Raw genomic sequence first — 13850 nt, 5'->3', positions numbered from 1 at the left:
TTTCCTGCAGTTGCATGATTTTAAAAATTTTATTGTTATTATGTGTATTTTATCAGAAAGGTTTATATTAATATTTAAATATATTAATAAATTTAAATAAATATAAATATATTTAATAACATATTTTTAATATGTTATATTATAGTGATTTATTCATTGCCATTTTTCTTTTCAAATGTAAGGATAGATAGAAATACTTTATCATTGAGATACAAATCCTGTGGCACTATATCAGGAATAATGTGTCAGCAAATATAAATGCAAAATCTCATCTCTCTTCTATCATCAGTTTGGTTCTTCCCACACATTTACAAGCTTATCACTTCTTAACATATATGTTGTTATCTCTTTAAGTATTTACTTAACTAGGTGATTTGAATATCTTTTCATGTGATAACATATAGGTCTAACATGTTTTCAGTTTTTTTGTGGTAAAATATACACAAATTTTAACATTTTAACCATTTCTAAATGTGCAATTCAGTGGCAATAAGTATATTAACACTGTTGCCTGACCATCACCATACGTGAATCCCTGGAAGATTTTTTTTGTTGTTGTTTTCTTTTTCTTTTTTTTAAGATTTCATGTATTTATTCATGAGAGACACAGAGACACACAGAGACATACGCAGAGGGAGAAGCAGGGTCCCTGCAGGGAGCCCAATGTGGGACTTATTTCCGGAAGTCTGGTATGGCACCCTGAGCCCAAGGCAGATGCTCAACCACTGAGCCACCAGGTGTCCTGGTTTTTGTTTTCTTAAACTGAAATTTTGTAGCCATTAAACTATAATTCCCTATTCCTCCTTCCCTCAGCCATGGCAATCAGCATTCTACATTCTGTTTCTATGAATTTGACTACTGTAGGTATCTCATTTTAGTGGAACCCTACAATAAGGGTCCTTGTGAAGTAGAACAGTACAATATTGGTCCTTATGCATCTAGCATATTTTACTCAACATAATGTCTTCAGGTTCCTAAATATTGTAACACGTGTCCAAATTTAATTCCTTTTTAAAACAAAGTATTCCATTTCCTACATCTACCATATTTGGTTTATCTTTTCATCCATCGATGGACATTTAAATTTTTTTCTACCTTTGGCTATTGTAAACAATGCTACTATGAACACAGCTGTCCAAATGTCTGTTCTAGCCTCTGTTTTCAATTCCTTTGGATATATCCTCAGAAGTAGAATTACCATGGATTGTATGGAAATTTTACGTTTACTTTTTGAAGACCAACCACACAGCAGCTGAACCACTTTGCCAACACTCACCGCTATTTGACATCAAGCATATTGGTGACCCAAGGAAGAATCTCCCTGCTGAACCCAGTTCTGTGAATAATCACAGAACTATGAGAAACAAAATGTTGGTTTTTAAGGCTACTAATATTATTGGGCTATTTTGTTACAAAGCGATAGGAACTCAAACAGAAACCAGTAACTGGAATTGGGATGACGTGACAATTTACATATGTGACATTAGGGAGTGGGCAGCAAATAAAAACTGAAAGCTCTTCAAAGAGCCATTAGAGAATTACTTAAGGACAGTGAATAAATTATTAATAGAGTCTGGAGAAAAAGAGATGCAAGTCATGTACTGCCAGAACATTTGGCAACGCTATCACTTGTGGTAACATAGAAAAGGAGATATGTGATCAATTGGGGATTTCTGCATGGGATTTCTGTGCAGAACATTTAAAAAGGCCAACTAATTTGTTTTGTTGCATATGATACAAATAAGAGGGATAAAGGAGCAAAGAACAGTTTAGGTCTCTAGCAGATTTTAGAGAAAATACAAAGTGTTTAGGACTTACGGGGTTCGACAATAAAATTATTTCTCAATCTGTGACTTTCAACAAAAGTCATGCATATTAATAAGTGAATTAAGAGTAGAAAAATGCCAAATGTACACATATAAGATCCTTGTTGAGACCTTGGAATAATTCAACACCATATTTCTTAGACCCACCGAGTCAGGAAAATTACTAAAAATATTGTAATTGTCTCACAGTACTTTGATTCTAAATATGGAGAGATTATTGGCCTGAAGATATTTAAAGAAATGGCATTTTATTTTATTTTAGTGAACTCTAGTAAGATTTATAGATGGCAAGTTGTTTAGAGTCTGGGATATTAGGAAAATTTCAATTAAAAGTCTTTTTAACTAAAATAACTTTACATATATTTTTTTAAGTTTTATTTATTTATTTGATAGAGAGAAAGCACAAAAAAGGGGACCTGCAGAGGAAGAGGGAGAAGCAAGCTCCCCGATGACCAAGGAGCCAGACATGGGGCTCAAATCCCAGGACCCTGGGATCATAACCTGAGCAGAATACAGACACTTAACCAAGTAAGCCACCCAGGCACCCCAACTTTACATATTTTAATTGCATTGTTTCATTGATAACATCTGACAGTAAAGTTATAATTCTTGTATTATTTATATAATAGCTGTAATATCTTTCTCAATTTTTTTCTTTATATGCCAGCTGAAAGTAGCAGAGGTATTGTTATTACTATTAAGGAGGTAACAAAAGGTACTTCAACAGTATGAAAATTAATAAAGTTAATGCCATTTAATTTTTTTTTACTTCTATGATTTCTCTTTAGAAATATTTTAGTGAATCACATTACAATGTGATGGTATGTTTTTGTGTTTTTTAAATTAAGAATTAAAAACACTTAAGAATCTAGCTATTATTATTTTTTTAAGATTTTATTTATTTGACAGAAAGAGAGAGGAAAAGCAAGAGAGAACATGAACAGGGGGAAAGATAGGGAGAAGCAGAATCCCCACTGAGCAGGGAGCCCAATGTGAGGCTCCATCCCAGGACCCAGGGATCATGACCAGAGCCAAAGGCAGCTGCTTAACCGACTGAGCCACTCAGGCACTCAAGAATCTAGTTTTTAGAAATTTAGTTTTACTTAACAGTTTGATATTATGAATCACAGATTTTGTTATATTACATGTATGGCTTCAAAAAGTTTGATTCTAGAAAACTTTTTGCTTTTATTTTTCTTATAAACCAGATTTCACATGAACAAATGCTGGATGACTGGTGAGAATAATTCAGCCTATTTTTGCTTCAATGCTGTTTCCATCTCTAGAATCTTGCGTGGAAATGAAATTATTTTATCAGTTTGCTATAAAAAGCCATTTTAATCACTAACCAAGCTTGATTTCTATATTTGAATTTTCATGAATGTATGTTAACTTATTGTTGCATATAAAAGTACATATTTCTGAATTAACTTTATCAAATTTAAATGTTTGTGATATCCCAGTGAGCAGAAAATCTAGTAACTTGGTTGCATCTGTTCACATAATTGATTTCTGTATTCACAGAGATTCTGAAACCCTAGCATATGAGCAGTTATCATTAAGGCAGTTTCACAGGCCTCTGAATGTTGTGTTCCGATGATCCACAAACTCTTCTTAAAAGAGAATATGAAGAAAAGACATAGCAGTTGCTTTGAATATCATGAATAGCTGTTATTTTTTTCTCAGATTCATGGAAATTAATCACTGTATATTTGCATTAGAGCATTAACTTCCATTGAAAAATTATGTATTTTATCAAGGGGAAAAATGTTAGTTGAAGATTAAAACATTCACTTTACTTGAGAAACGGCTCACACACTTCAGTAAATGATAGTTTAATAAGTGTAAATATTAAATACATGGATAATTTTTTAAAACCTAGCTTTTACCTTTGTATTTATATAATCATACTCATTTGCTGGGGCACGGGCAAAGGCAATTTTCCACAAATTACTCTAATAAACCACTGGATTGATATCCACTGGTATCAAATACCAGATGGATAATTGCTTACAGGTGTTTCCTCATAGAATAATTCTATATAGCAATAAAAATATCAATTCCTATTATTCTGTGTTTCCTAAAGTGTCTCAATGTTAGTAGTTATACAACAAGAATTTTAGTGAAAAAAGTTTCTATGTTCTCATCAGTTTTCCAAATTACGGGATCAACAAGATTAGAAAGGTTTTTTTTCCAGCAGACTTTAAAACATTTGCTAAAGCAATATGCATTAATTTGAATCACCAATTTGTTAATATTAAGCGTATGTGTGAGGAACGTTGTGTGTCTAGAGTTATGCAAAATAGGTTTTGGGAAACATGGCACTAGCCACTCATCTATTTGAGGAGAATGAAGAAGGCTTTTTAAAAATATATTTTAGTATGTATAAAATAACTTTAGAATTACCACGACTAAAATCATAGACTATATATCTATTTATATCTATTCAGGCTCCAATGAGCCATTAAAAAAAAAAGAAAAGTCATGGTGATATATCCATTCCTGAGAGTGTAGCATCAGTTCCTTTCCCACCTGCACAACTTCAACAGCTATCCTACCATTGAAACTCCATTTCCCTCTCTTCAAGTGTTTAGCATTTATTCTTATTCTCTGGCCACAATGGAGTAATTCCTGGCCTAAGGCTATTCAAAAATTTTCACTTATTTTTCTGTCCAGATACAGAGGGGAGTGAAAGATTGATGGGACTTACTTGGGTTAGACATTGTAGTCTGGGCTTCTTGTGTCAATCCTTTTGGAGATCTTAGAGGAAGACTACTGTTACCAGTTTTTATTGGGGCCCAAAGCAAGAGAACATTCTTCAACAGGACCAGATAGCAAGGCAGAAACTCTGTCAAGTTGGCTTAATAACTCAAGAGATACAATGTCCCTTATCTTTTCTGTAGCAAATATGTTCAATGTACAGAGCTTCTGGAATTCTCCAGATAACTATTCTATTCTTAATTATATAGCTCCAGGATTACTATTGAGCCAGATAAAGACTAAGTTCCTGAACTTGTATCACCACAAGGCCATGAAATCTGAGCTTCCACTCATGAACTGATCCAGTAAGCTAAAATGTGGATTATATACAGCAGTACTTCAATACTATGTAAAAGTAAAATATAGATTAAATTAGATTTAAGCAGATTCTGTTGCATAATCAAGTGCCTGACAGATATTCCCCACTGCCCTTGTATTGGCACCTTTCCTTCTACTAAGCCCTATTTAACCTCATGTGGCTTTCACATATAGATGTCTGAGGAATGCTAGCACCATGCATGTAGACTTCAATAACATTATCCTCCTATTCAGCAATGATCCTAAAGTAGAATGAGCAAGCCTGTGAAGTATGTGTCTGGTTGTTTATAATTAGAGTTGACCAGAGCTATGGGTCCACTTAAATCTATGGACAGTCACTAATCGTTAGCCTACATAGCAAGGGTGTTGGAGGAACAAGACTGTAGGCACACTGACAAGAGGCTCTGGAAATAAGTGTAAAGATGGGTCTTTAATAATAAGAATAATAGGTGTAAAGATGGGTCTTTAATAATAAGATAATAAGGATGACCAGAAAAAGACATGCCCTGCAGATGAAGACTTTAACAATAATAAGGGAGCAATAGGACTCAAACTTTTAGTATCACTTGCTCTCTTTCTCCACCCCAGCGTTCCTCAATATTGTCATTGACAAAGTGGTAATGGTGGCAGGACCGCAATTGAAATAATGCATGGGCTAGCAATACAGGCTTCTGCATATCACGATTTATCTGGTCCTTTTAATTGCTGAGTGCCCAACTTTTAAGAAACAGAAACCAAACTAATCATCTTGTAGAACACAATTTATCAGTGCCTAGTGATACACTAATTACATTGGACTCCATCTTGGAGTGTGTTGAAGGAAATGCTTCATAGTACTTGCACATGTCTTATGGCAACATCTTTCAAGGATATCTCCATAGCAAATAGCCTTGAAAGCTAAATCTAGAGTTTTCTTCTGGGCCAGAAGGCATATTTGTTTACTAACCAAAATAACAAAGATAGAGAAGCCTGGGTGGCTCAATGGTTGAGCGTCTGCCTTTGGCTCAGGGCGTGACCCTGGAGTTCCTGGATCAAGTCCCACATCTGGCTTCCTGCATGAAGCCTGCTTCTTCCTCTGTCTATGTCTCTGCCTCTCTCTGTGTGTCTCTCATGAAAAAAAAAATTAAAATTAAAAAAAAAAGATCTCTGCATATAGCATTTGCATGGGCTCATTCTGATTCAACTATGTGAGACTTGAGGGGGAACAAGAAACTGATACAAATATGAAGCTCTTACTTCCTGTGGTGCTATGAGTAATAAAGTATCTAAATCCATCTGGGTTCAGATTTCTTATTGATAGAATCTATGGAAATGTGGCAAGAAAATCTAGAATCTCCCAGCTGCCTGGAGATTGTTTCACTTGGTAGAGAACATCTTCTCATTGGAATATACTGTTGTACTGTCCACAGTTCTTCTGCAAGCACAGTTCCTGAAATTACTGAGTACATTATTTACCATCATATTTCTCTATGTTACTGATTCTAAAGGGTACAGCCTAAGAAATATGCTCATGCCCGCAATGGTCGATTACCTTTAAAAAATTGGCAGCTAAAATTATAGAATCAACTACTGAAGATTCAGAAACAGAATTAGTTGAGTGACAAGACTCCCCAAAGCACATCCCATGTTCCATAAAAGCCCTGAACTAGCAACCAATATATGGTACATTTCTCCCATAAAAGCCAGAATACACAGGTCTGGGAACCAAAGGTATGGAAGAAGACTTGGCCACTTTCCTTTGTTCCCTAAATTCTCTCTTTTAAAATTTTACTCTTTGAAATTTACAAGTTTTATTAGATTTGAGGTCTCTTTTTTTATTGAGGAGGAAAAATTTCTACTACAAGACAAAACATTATTTGCACTAAGCTGGAAATTAAGAATTCCACATAGCCACTTTAAGCTTAGTAGGATACTGAATCAGACAAAGAATGGCAAATTTGAGGGGATGATCATTTCTTAATATTTCATTTTCTAAAGTAAAAATTATAGAAGACTGTAGAAACTGCTTACTGATGGATTAATGGTTTATATAATCTAGGATTTTATCATTAGTCCCTTGTTTAAAATGGGAAAAGTATGAGTAGAATACATTAACTTCCAGGAAATAAAGAGATCCATGAGAGAATCTCCTCCTCTGACCAGGATCCTCATTTAGTACTTTCTCTGACAGATATTAAAAGTTGAGAATGTTCTTTACTGATCTAATTCTCCCAGTACTCTTAGATAAAAAGCAATCTTATTTCAGTAGCTTATTTATTGTTCTATTTGACAGAAATTTGGATGTGGTTTTTTTTATCGGTTTAAGTGAGTGAATTATTTGGAGTTTCCTCAGGAGCAGACTGTGATATAAGGATTTTCTTAAGATTGGTTTATTTAGAAGGTGGTCCAGGAAACATTAGGAGGAAACAGAAGAAATTAGAGAAGGAATGGAAGCCAACACACGGTTCCTTATTAAGCAAGTTACTGTCATGAACAATTGAGGATAAATCCTGTTTTGACACTAAGGTACTCCATTTAGAGCACACAGCTAAGTTAACTCACTTGGAGGCATGGGGCCTGGGATATATACTTATCAATTCCAATTAGTAACTAATCAAGAGCTGCTACCAGAACTATCTTAACTCATTGGCACTCCCATGTGACATGAACATGCCAGATTGCAGAGACAGAAAACACCATCGGGGAAAGAGGCATAAAAAATGGGTAGTTTTAACTTAATGTGATTGGACAAAAAAAAGTTAAATAATGACAGGACATTTGGAGTGCACCAGCAACACCTATGGCACATTTTATTTGCTTAGACAAAATTTATTAATACTAAGATATATTCTTTAATAACTCAGATAAGAACCAGAAGACTTGGTGTTTAGTTGTATTTTGTTGTGTTTCCTCAAACTTCTTTACTATCCTCACCATTCATGGTAAAATAGTAAATAAATAAATAAATAAATAAATAAATAAATAAATATTCAAAATTCTCTCATGAGGAATATAATCTTATGTCAAGAGCTAGATTATTATATCAAATCAAATAAGGTCAATGAGATAATTATATAGGTAAGTGCTCTGTAATGTTTGAGTGCTATAATGATTTCAGTTAATTAATTCCATAAATTCACTCACATTTAAAGATCAAATAGTACTGAATGTCTTAATAGAAGAGCTAGAAAATTAATCAGGTAAATGGATTTATTTTCATATGTAATGTTTCAAGATAAAAATTATTTTTTTAATGCCATCCATAATATGGAACATATTTTATTTCATTCTCAAACATGTTTAAATTTGAATACCTCACATTTTGCATCAGAATATAAGATACAACCAGTTCTTCCATGTTGAATGCACCTTATAAATATGTAAGGTCATTTAGCAATGCTTTAAATGTAATATTAATGTTACATCTTCTAGCCTAAATGAATCATATAACTTGAAACATCATGAAACCTTATAGAAAAAGTGAGAAAATTATTGCATAAGTGAAAGAATATAATTAATGAACAATAATGAGGAAATCTAGCAGAGTAAAATCCATTGACTGAGAATATCTCTTTAAAAAATATACCTGGTTGGGACACCTGGGTTTCTCAGTGGTTGAGTATCTGCCTTTGGCTCAGGTTGTGATCCCAGGGTCCTAGATCAAGACCCACATCCGGCTCCCCACAGAGAGACTGCTTCTCCCTCTGCCTAAGTCCCTTCCTCTCTCTCCATCTCTCATGAATAAATAAATAAAATCTTTAAAAAAAAAATACCTGGTTGATACAAATACATCATAAAATGACTGGAAAAGCTTTAGTTATTACGATTATCTATAATAGTTGCAGCGTTACTAAATTCTATCTTGAATAATCAATATATTTGCTGTAGGATCTGTGCATTCCAAAGGTCCTTTTCCTTTCAATAAATATATATTTCATTCCTGTTGTATTAACCTTAATTAAATTAAACTTAATATTAACCATGCCTTTTAAAATATGCCTGTTATTTATTTCTCAGTGGCCTTTCTAGTTTTTGAGGTATAGTTGTAACCTACAGACATCATTGACTAAAAATTTTATGGTGAGAAAAACAATCATGGTGAGTACATTGCTTAAAAAATTGAAAAACAGAAAATGACTTTATTGATTTGTAGTGGAAAAGAAATTTATTCTGAAAATTGAAGACTTTAGTGTAGATTTAGAAACTCGATAATTTATCCAAAATTCTATTTTCTAAAATTGCCACTTAAGATAAGTGTGTGTATATTAGTATACACAGTCAACATAAATATCATATATTATAAATATTATATGAATTATATCAATTTTATATATTGATATTTTATTATAAACTATAATATAAAGTACAAATTATATAAAATATACTTAATACCATCATTAAAATCACCTTGAATGTGAAGAATATTTAAAAGTTTGCAATAGAAATCTTCAAAATGACTTTATGATGGCAAAAGTGAACTTTAAATACTACAGTGCTATTTTTTAAATGCATATCAGAATAACAACAACAAAAACATTGATTTTAGACTATATTTCCATAACTTATTTTTCTAAATATTTCCAATTTCTACATTTTGCATACATTTCTGTAAAAATATACTGACTATAATAGTAAATAATTAAAAGTGAATTTTTGGCATCGCACTTGATAAACCTTAAAATTTCCACTAAGGTATATGGATAGCTCGGTTGGTTAATCACCTGACTCTTGATTTCAGCTCAGGGTTGTGAGATTGAGCCCCTTAAGGCTCTGCTCACAATGAGGAGTCTGCTTATGCTTCTCACCCTCACCCTCTGCCCCTTCCCACTCTCTTTCCCTCTCTAAATAAATTATAAAGTAGAAGAAAAATCCCACTAAAATATGAAATGTTTTGCTATAAATAAAACCTATGATGAATTCTAAGTCAAAAATATTTGGCTTTTACCAGCTGTAATTTTTATCATTAATACATTCCACAAGTTTCTCAATAACACTATTCTGTGATATCAAGCATGCTGAGTGGTTATACAAAAAAAGAAAAATGAATGAAGAAAAATCTATCAGTGCTTAAACCAGGTGAAAGAGAATTACACCTTCTAGATAATCACAGAATTATTTGAAATATACTAAACAGTTGAAAAAAGAAGAAAGTGAAGGATTCATTGGTTAGTGATTCACAGTAGACTACGGAAAAGCCAAAAGACAATGTAAGAAAACGTAATTACCAAATCTCAAACAAAACATTTTGATATCCTTCCTCTACCCCATGCCACCCCTACTAGGTAAGATTGGCAGGTTGCTTTGTTTTTGTTTTTATTTTAGATTTTATTTATTTGAGAGAGAGCAAGAGCAAGAGAGATCACAGAGGGCAGGGTAAGGGAGAAGCACACTCGCTGCTGAGCAGGGAGCCAGATTTGGGGCTTGATCCCAGGACCCTGAGATCATAATCTGAGCCAAAGGCAGACACTTAACCCACTAAGCCATTCAGGTACCCCAAGATTAGCTTTAAATAGAGATTAGAGAGAGATGTGGATGTTTATTTTGTTCCCTTATGACAAAAGACATGATATTTTGAACAAGGCTTCAAGGCAAGATCCAGCAGGCAAGTAAAGCAAGAGAAAATCTGTACCTATATATAAGATAAATTCATGCTACCCTATGTTAAAGAAATTCACTGGCCAATAAATGAATCCCTGAAACTCTGGCTGGTGACCTTCAGTAAAAAGTTTGCTAAGGTTAGGAAAAGTTTTATCACCAGGGAATATCTAGCATTAACAACAACAAAAATCAGCAAATTTTCCAGTCACTAGAGGACCTTTAAATCATTCTGTGTCTCAAATATAGAATAATTACAGATAATATTTCAATATTATAAAGTGATGGCTCGGCTAAAAAAAAGTAAAGAATATAAGCTGAAGAGCAAATCTTTAATAATTATAAACAATTTATAAATATTAAAGGGAGTTACATGGGTTAAAACAAGTAAGTATTAGAAAAGGAGGTCCCCAAAAAATAGCTTAGGGAAGTAAAACCATGGGCTGTGGGCAGCCTGGGGTCTGGCTCTGAATGTTTGCAGAGGAGCTCTGGAAGGGTACCTTAAATCCAATCAGGAAAAGACCAAGAACCACTACTGGGAAATCGAGTGCTGCTCTGCAAAAGACAGTAACTATAAAAGTTCTCATTTTTGTCTTTCAGAATCTGAACTGCATTCTTATCCTTGGCAATTTCCCTGTTACATGACTGTGGAAGTCAAATACCAGTTCCCACCCTGGAAGCCAAAAATGCAAAATAATTGAGTTCTCAGTCTAGCTTGCATGTCTAGTAAAGATTTGTTGACCTGGATTCTTCCAATCACACAAACTCATGACAGATTCGAGATTAATGTGCAACCTACCTGCATCTTTGCCCATAAATTCCACCAGTTTTTTTTTTTTTCCTGTCTCTATACATGAACTGTTGATTTTAACCAAGCTCTCACCTTCTATTTTTACACGAGGTCACATATCTAGTTGCTAACACAAGAATATTGCCCCACCAGCAAAGCTAACAGAGCCCCTGTGGCACCAATTTTTATCTATTAGATCATTGTTATGATTTCTCCCACAAGAAAAGGAACCTTATTTAATTGCATTTCACCTTTTCAAGCTTCCATCTTGGTTCTCTACTACCCTTTAAAAGAAGTCCTTGATAGATTTGCTCGACTACGATGACTATAAATTCTTTCCAATTTCTCTTGACTCTATTTCAGTCAGGATTTTTCCCCATGCCTTTCCACTGAAACCAATCTTGTCAACATCAACAGTAACTATCATTTTATAAAAAGCAACCAATGCACTATGTTTGTGCTTGTTTTCTTTGAGGCATTTTTTTTTTTAATTTTTATTTACAATAGTTACACACAGAGAGAGCTAGAGAGAGGCAGAGGGAGAAGCAGGCTCCATGCACCGGGGGCCCGACGTGGGATTCGATCTCGGGTCTCCAGGATCGCGCCCTGAGCCAAAGGCAGGCGCTAAACCGCTGCACCACCCAGGGATCCCCTCTTTGAGGCATTTTAAAGAGCTATTACTTCTCTTTCTTTTAAATACACTCTGAAAAGGATGGAGTTATATTTGAGGATTTTAAGTGGATTTTAATGACTTATGTTTAAAAAGATCGCTCTGGTTGCTGTGTGGGTAACACTGAAGGGGAGAACATAGTTTTTCTTGTTTTATGCAAGTGGCTCCTATATAAATGACCTCTCTTTATAGCCTCTTTGCTATATCTTCCTCTTCCCCTAAATCTTTTTTTTTTTTTTTTTAAGATTTTATTTACTTATTCATGAGATACACACAAAGAGAGAGAGGCAGAGACACAGGCAGAGGGAGAAGCAGGCCCCATGCAGGGAGCCCGATGTGGGACTCTGATCCTGGTTCTCCAGGATCACACCCTGAGCTGAAGGTGGCGCTAAACCTCTGAGCCACCCAGGCTGCCCTATTACTCCCTTTTAGAATACAAGCTCCAAAAAATGAGAGATCTTTGTTTCAATCTGTCATGCTAATATTCAACAGGATTCTGAAATAAAGTAATTTATTTATAAGTTTAATCAAATGAAGGAATAACTGAAATTATGAAAGAAAGTTAAGACCACAAAGTTTCTCCCTATGGTAATGTGCCTATAGGTGGAGCAGAGTAGCATGAGTGGTGGCTTTGATAGTTCAAAGAAGATGAAGTTTGCACCAGAGTGACAGTCCATAATGCCTTTAGTAGTTGTGGATAGCCTGAATCCTTATGGAAGCAAACATAGGTGGGCAAGCTGCAGCTTCTAGTATTCAGCTAGTTTTTATTACTGAACCTGACTTTTAAACCTCCTTGTTTTAAATGTTTATATTCGAACATATATTCCATATATGTGTATATTCCAAAATATTCCTGATAGCCAATTTTCTATATCAACTTGTCTAGTCCATGGCACTCAGTTTTTGGTCAAATACCAATCCAAATATTGCTGAGAAGGTATTTTTTAAATGTAATTAACATTTAAATCCATACACTGAATAAAGCAGATTATACTGCATACTGTGGTTGGGCTTTACCAATCAATTGAAGGCCTTAAGAGCAAAGCCTGAGGCTTCCTGCGAAAGAAGGACTTTTGCCTTCAAACTAGAGTGACTGTAGCTCTTCCCTAAATATCTAGTCTGCTGGTTTCCCCTACAAATTTCAGACTAGACTGGCAACCTTCACAAATAGGACAGAGAGAGAGAAAGAGAGAGAGACAGAGAGAGACAAAGACTATATAGATGTGCTATACCTTCTCTTTCTCTGGAGAAGTCTGTGTTTCTCTCTCTTTTTTTTTTAAGATTTTATTTATTTATTCATGAGAGACACAGAGAGGAGAGAGAGAAAGGCAAAGACACAGGCAGAGGGAGGAGCAGGCTCCCTGCGGGCAGCCTGATGCAGGACTCAATCCCAGACCTCAGGATCACGCCCTTAAGCCAAAGACAGATGCTCAACCACTGAGCCACCCAGGCATTCAGAGAAGTCTATTGCTGTTTCTCTGCGTATTCTATTGGTTCTCTTTCTCTGGAGAATTCTAAGTAAAACAATATTGCTTCCCTGCAAGTTAGCTAACATTGGTTTCAGTTACTTAACCACAAAAGGCTTGATTGATATAAAAATTAGTACAGACAAGTGTCAGAAACTAGAATCAGATAGCATTTGAGAAGAGGTAATTTGTGATCAGGTGGTTTGTTCTAATTTGGGCTCAATTGCCATGAAATTGCATGTGTAATGCAGTGGGGGGGGGCAGAGTAGATTTTTTTTTCAGTAAATGTCATCAAGTAGCAAAATGCTTAACTAAAATGTTATTAGTGAGCAGTATTTATGAAATGCCTATTATAGGCAAACCCTGGGGAACCAAGTGACCACTGCCATAGATGGCTATCAAGACTGTGAAGAATTAGAGGACTGTTGCAAATTCATATATATATA

Source organism: Canis lupus, chromosome 32 (genome assembly GCF_003254725.2).
Source record: "Canis lupus dingo isolate Sandy chromosome 32, ASM325472v2, whole genome shotgun sequence".
NCBI lineage: Eukaryota > Metazoa > Chordata > Mammalia > Carnivora > Canidae > Canis > Canis lupus.
This window is presented reverse-complemented; position numbering follows the sequence as displayed.